We start from the raw sequence: 6,869 nt of genomic DNA, 5'->3' as shown, positions 1-6,869 counted from the left end.
ATGACATGCATTTATTACTCTCTCTCTCTCTCTCTTATCTCTCTCTCTCCCTCTTTCTTTATTATTTCCTAGCAAGAGAGAGAGCTTCCAACGTCCATTAGAGCTCTCCATTTCCAACCCTTTTGCAAGCTCTCCACCCCTAAATCCAACCCTCTAAAATCAATCTCAACCATTGAATTTTGTTCCTTTGGAGCTCTAGATCACATTGGTGGAAGAAGGAGTCCAAGATCTAAGGTGGGTGCTTCTTTCTCTCTCTTTTTCTCTCATTATTTTGGTATGATAATGTGGCCGTGTGGCCCATCTGGATGTACCCCACCTTGATGTATGTGATGTCCAAGCCGTCCACCAAATGGACCCTACGGCCGTCCAAGCCATGTGAGCCCCACTTAACGGCAATTGGAAAACATAAATATAAGATTGACCCAAATCAAGTGGGCCATGTCCATGTGGACCCCACACGTGGGACCCACCTTGAACAATACGTGCACACGGTCCGTCCAGCGTCCCTGGACGCTGGACGTTTTTCACAAGTATGAGCAATGCACTGTCTGCCAAAAAAAAAGGAGAGGGGGGAGAACTTTTGGGGCAGGCTACTTATGTAGGCCCCACCTTGATGTAAAAATCGAATCCACACCATCCATTTCATTTCTAAGCCAATTTTAGGCGTTGAGCCAAAGAATGAATCCAATCCGATTTTCTGGCAGGCCCCGGCAGGGGAAACAACTTTTTTACCTTTAAGATCCATTAGGACCCACCTTGATGTCCCTACCCGTCAAAAACATACTGCATAGCGGACTCGTTTGATCCGTATTAGGCCATGGAATCCAATGGACGGAGTGGATTCTCAAGACATGGGCCCCACATATGAAAAACCTCGAGAAAAAAATAATAATAATAACCACAAGGACACGCTGCTGCAGCAGGCGCTGCTGACAGCAGCAGCGTGCGCGGGCGCTGACCTCACGGCCGTAGCTGTGGGCCCCACCGGGATGCTTTTCGACCATCAGCACCATGAATTTGATGGGTCCCCACAAACCAGGCGTCCATCCCAAAAATCATCCTTATACGGGACTCAGGCGGGCCACACCATTTAAAATCATGTGAAAACATGCCTAAACATATAAAATCATTTGGTGGGGCCTACCTGAGTTTTGGATGTGATTGAAACTTGGTTTGGACCTCTAACTTTATGGGACTCATATAATGGACGGAGTAGATCTGGTTAATGTAGGTCCCACCTAGGATAAAAAATAATAATAATAATAAATACACGTACATGCATTGATGTCCAGAGGAGTCTGGACGTTTAACGTTAAATAGGGAGGGCCCTTGGCCCAATTGTGGACCCTACCATGATGTATGTTCTACATCCATGCCGTTCATTTAGTAGGTCCCCTTTTATGATGCGTTAGTTCCAAAAATCAGTCATAAAAAGTTCTCGGATGGCCCACACCATCACCTCTCATGCAGTGGTATGCCAAGCCACATGGAATCAACTACTGGGGTCCACATGCAGCTCGGATCCACCTGAAACTCGGTTTGGACCCTTAAATTGGTGAGACACACACAATGAATGGGTTGGATTTGTGAACTACATCATGGTGGACCCCAGGACCACATAACCGTACCAAAAGTTTTTTGGACAAATAAACATTACAGTGGCTCAGTCCACGTGACCTTATAAACAGGTTGTATGGCAAGTAAACATTGCAGTGGGCCCCTGGCCCATGTAACTTTATCAACAGATTGGATGCAAGTAAACATTGCAGTGGGTTCCATGATCGGGTGACCCCATCAATAGGTTGGAAGAAAAATAGATATTGTAGTGGGCCCCAGGTTTATAAGACTTTATCAACAGGTTGGATGCAAATAGATATTATAGTGGCCCAGGTTGGATGATAAATAAATATTACAGTGGGCCCAAGGTCCACGTGACCTTATGAATAGATTAGATTGCAAATAAATAATACAGTGGGCCCTTGGCCCATGTGACCTTATGACTAGTTTGGATGGAAGATAAACATCATGTTGGCCCCAGTTTGGATGGACAGTATGTTGGGCCCTAGGTTGGGTGGAAAATAAACATTTTGGTGGGTCTTACTTAAGACCTATTTATGTATGTGTTGTGTCCACAATTGTGGACCTCCATCATGGAACATGTGACTTATCTATACCTTCCATCCCTATGGGACCCACCATGATGCATGTGTTTCATCCAACCATCCAACCATTTTTGGAAAATGATCTTTTTTTAGGTTTGGGACGAAATAAAACAGATTTATTTATCAAGTAGACCATAGTGCACGGTGAGGATTGAACGGCTATCTTTGAAATCCTTGAGATCTTATGATTGGATTGGATGAGAAATAAATGTTATGGCGGCCTTGGAAATTTTAGTAGTGGAAATCATTATCACCACTATATTTGAGTGTGGCTCATTTGATATAGAAGTGGCCATATGGTGTGGCCCACTTACCATGTTTATGGCCCATTGTTAAGGTCCACCTTGTTATATATGAGGTCCCTGTGATGCGGCCCATTAGATGTATTTGGAGCTCATGGGTCGAGGCCCAATATGATGTATATAAGGCCCCTTTCAATGTGTGATTCCGCCATGATAAATGTATTGTATATCCGCACCATCTACCCTTCTTGATGGCGCAGGGCCCGCTTGCTGCATGTGTTGGGCCCTCCTGCACTGTACAAGCCCACCATGCTGTGTACTTCTCCCACACCGTCCACTTGTGCGGCCCGCCTAGATGTTCGTATTTTGTATCCACCCCGTCCATAATGTTGGGATAGTGCTGGACAATGTTTGGTTGGCGCCGATTTACATGGATATGTTTGTACAAGTGCTGATCATCATACGTGGGCCATGGTTGTGGTGATACACATGTTATACCTACAACTAGTGAAATGATTTTTTTGGTGCGGCCCATATAAAGAGGCCCACCTTGATGTATTAGTGTGGCCCATTGTGACGTATTTCTAGCCCGTATGTCATGGCTCATTATGATATATTTCCGACCCATTTATTGAGGCCCGACTTGATTTGCATGAGGCCCATTGGTGCGGCTTAATGATGCGACCCACCGTGATGTGTATATTAGGCCCAATGATGCGACACAATGTATCGACCCACCGTGATGTGTAGGCCTACGTGCTGTATGTGTAAGGCCCACCTGTGATGACTATTTGAGGCCCACTTGTTGGATATTTGGGCCCACCTTATGTTTGACTCTATGTGGACCACTCCTTGGGAACAATGTTGGTTAAATGTCCACATTGCTCGGCAATGATGGTTAGATGTCCACATTGTGACCCTTCCTTAGGCCTTATCAGGCCCATTCTCATCATTCTCTTAGTGGATTAACCCAAATAAGTGGGCCCCATTTACCATTGACGGATGACTCCATACTACCAGATTTGATATAACCACGGCTGAGGGCTGATCTTTATATTATGGTTGATCAGATGTTCATTTATGGACCCAGTCTTGTCTATGTGACCGGTCATTTCGGTATTGATTATCGATGCTGATTGTCGGTGCCAATTATTGATATAGATTATCAGTGTCGATTTGTCGAGGTCGATTGTATTGGCCGGTTCCGATTGTCGAGGCCGATTCTGAGTATCGAATTCGATTGCCAAGGCCAATTGTCAAGACCTATGTGATGTATATGTGACCCGTAGTTGAGGCCCATTGTGATATGTATTAAGCCTATGATGCATGGTCCATTTGATGTATTCAAGGCTCATGAGTAGGGCCTACATGTCCTGTATTTGAGGCCCATGGGCAAGGCCCATTGTGATGTATTCATGGCCCATGGGCAAGGTCCATTGTGATATGTATTAGGCCCATGAGCAGGGTCCACCTGCTGTATATGTGGCTCTTGAGTAAGACCCATTATGTTGTATATTAGGCCCTTGTGTGAGGCCGTGGGCCATTATATGTTTGACTCTATGTAAGCCATTCCTTGGGGGCAATGTTGGTTAAATGTCCGCATGGTCGAGGTCGATTATCGATGCTGGTTATGGATACCGGTTATGAGTATGTGACAGCATAGCATCATGATACATGCCCATACGCATCATCTGCATGTTTGTTATGAGAGGTGGTTGATCATTGCATATGTCATTGAGCATGTTGTTATGAGACTCTCTGATAGGTGGAGGTTATCTCACATGAGCACGTAGTATGCACAGGATGATGCATGACTGGATTGTATGACTCATGCATCTCGTATTATGTTTACTGTACGACCTAGCGACATTAGGGCCGTAGCCTGCATAGGCATATCGTGGATGACCAAATGAGACACCGGAAATGTGTGGTTCTAGCATACGGGCTCCATAGATGTCCTTGGGTGAAAATCCCTAAACCTCCATGGCCAGGAGATGCCCCGACGTCAAGACCAAGTGGATACATGAGCGCCCGAGTACCGAATACCAGGAGGCTGTGTCTCCCACTGTATCATGGTCAGTTGGGAGGGGGTGTGGCCTTACTCGCCTGAGGGTAGGGGGCAATACTAGGCTAAGTTTGACTAGCTCATGAATGGGTCTGCTATCGACGTGCCGGATAGCTTTTGGCAGACTATTGGCTAGGTGGATAGTGAGGTTTCTTATGCTCACTTGGACTGTGCGGCTGGGAGAGCGGCAGTGCCATTTGGAGTGTACTAAACCCCGGTGATGATCCCAGAGATGAACTGTACTGATATGTGGATTTAGTGAGCAGGAGTTGCATACTCATTCATGCATTCATTCATTCACTATCTACTCGGGTTGGTGGTGCGCAACTATTTGTTACGTGTGCCTTCGCAATGGCCAGGATTTCGGTTGGGGCGCGTGACTAACCTGAGATCAGGAGTTTACCACATTGAGTCTGACTATCCAAATTTAGGTATGAGACTGGTTTGGATAGAAGTCCCTTGTGATAGACCCCATAGCCTGCGATACTGCATACCATCAACCCGACTTCACACTCCAGCATGGTCATTCCATTCGCACTGTATATTGCATTACATCCGCAGCATACGACATCTTGGGTTACTGTGCTTCTGCATTTATATGGTCTAGATATGGCTGACGTATTTGTGAACACATAAGGAATTATATACCCCATTGCATTCTCGGCATTTGATATTTGGCTCTTTATGACTCCTCGTTTGCGTAGCTGTTATATGTTGCGTATTCTGATATTGATTGACTTATTTGACTCTTTATGACTCCTCATTTGTATAATTGATCTATATTGCGTATTCTGATATTATTTGACTCATGGACTTATCAGCATTTTTGCTTACTCTGATAACATATGATTCATAATCTTGCGCCTATTTCGACATGTATGATTTTGGTATTGCTTTGAATACTTGGCACTTACCTTGTGTACACACTTATACCACCCTCTAAGCTTTCTATAAGCTTATGCACGATAGATGTGTGCGGGTGATGTTAGGTTGTAGCAGCATTGAGCTTGAAGCGTGTAGCGGTCTTCTGGGGCTTTGATTTTCGACATATGTATTTTCCTTTCAGTATTGTATTCAAATGTTTATATCAGTGGATATGTGATGATGATGTTGTCTTTGTAATTTGGGTAAACTTGTGATTATGCTTATTACGAGTTAAATGTACATTGGAAAAAAAATCCTCCTTGTAGGATCCCAGGATCGGAATCTGGCATATGAACGCTAGGAGCCCAGAATGGGGTATTACGGAGGCTGTCGCACCAGATTCGGCAATCGGGATTCCTGTGAATCCAATTTTCGGGTTTGGGGCGTGACACCACCTAGGGTGGAGGACATTCAGGATGAGAATGAGGTGCATCAAGCACCCCCGCCTCATACTTTATGAGATTATTTACAACCGGTGGGGGTGAGTACGCTCTCATACATGATTTTTTTTGAAAATACAGGACATATGGACATCAACCCAGGGGTTATCCAACTCCTTCCTAAATTCCATGGGCTTGAATTAGAAAGTCCATAGTTACATCTGAAAGAGTTCGATGAGATCATAACCACTTTATTTTTTCCTAATGTATCTGAGGATATAGTCAAATTAAAACTCTTTCCCTTTTCCTTGAAGGAGAAGACTAAGACGTGGTTACATTCATTGCGTCCTAGATCCATTGGCACATGGAATGATATGCAGAGGGAATTCATAAAAAAAAAATTTCCACATCATAAAACGATTACCCTTAGAAAAGAAATCATGAACTTCGCCCAAAAGGAGGATGAAGCATTCTTCCAATGTTGGGAAAGGTTCAAGGATCTTGCCAGTTCATGCCCACAACACGGCTTTGAAACGTGGCACATTACAAATTTTTTCTATGATAGACTGACATCTTCCATGCACCAATTGGTCGAGACAATGTGTAATGGAGAATTCATGAATAAAGATGTCGATGAGGTGTGGGATTACCTCGATAGACTTGCTGAAAAAACACAATCCTGGGACCATTACCCAAATTCAAATCACATCTAGGCCGACTCAATTTAAGGAGAAAGGTGGGTTGTATCTCCTAAAAGAAGAGGATGATCTCAATTATAAAGTGACTAATCTCATAAGAAAATTTGAGGCCATAGAAGGAAAGAAGGATAAGGTTAGTGAGACTATTTGCAGCATTTGTGATTGCAACATTCACATAACTGAAATTGTCCTATAATACCTGCTTTTAGAGGAGTGTTGAATGAACAAGTCAATGTCGTAAATAACTATCAAAGACCTTTTAATGGACCTACCTCTAATACGTAAAATCCTGGTTAGAAAAATCATCCAAACTTTAGTTGGAGAAATGGACAAACTGCTACCCCTCAAGGTTTCTTCAATCAAAATCCAAATCAAGGGAAACCTTAAGAAGAACTGGT

The 6,869-nt window shown here is 43.9% G+C and overlaps 1 non-coding gene across 1 annotated transcript; it reads right to left on the bottom strand.

The window, feature by feature from the left end:
• Positions 1-6,195: 6,195 nt before the first annotated feature.
• On the bottom strand, positions 6,196-6,302 carry LOC131230011 (small nucleolar RNA R71). Its single transcript, XR_009163741.1, has one exon. It is a non-coding gene; the product is annotated as a small nucleolar RNA R71 (small nucleolar RNA).
• Between the last annotated feature and the right edge of the window lie 567 nt (positions 6,303-6,869).

This window comes from Magnolia sinica, chromosome 16 (genome assembly GCF_029962835.1).
Source record: "Magnolia sinica isolate HGM2019 chromosome 16, MsV1, whole genome shotgun sequence".
Classification (NCBI taxonomy): Eukaryota; Viridiplantae; Streptophyta; class Magnoliopsida; order Magnoliales; family Magnoliaceae; genus Magnolia; species Magnolia sinica.
This window is presented reverse-complemented; position numbering and strand designations above follow the sequence as displayed.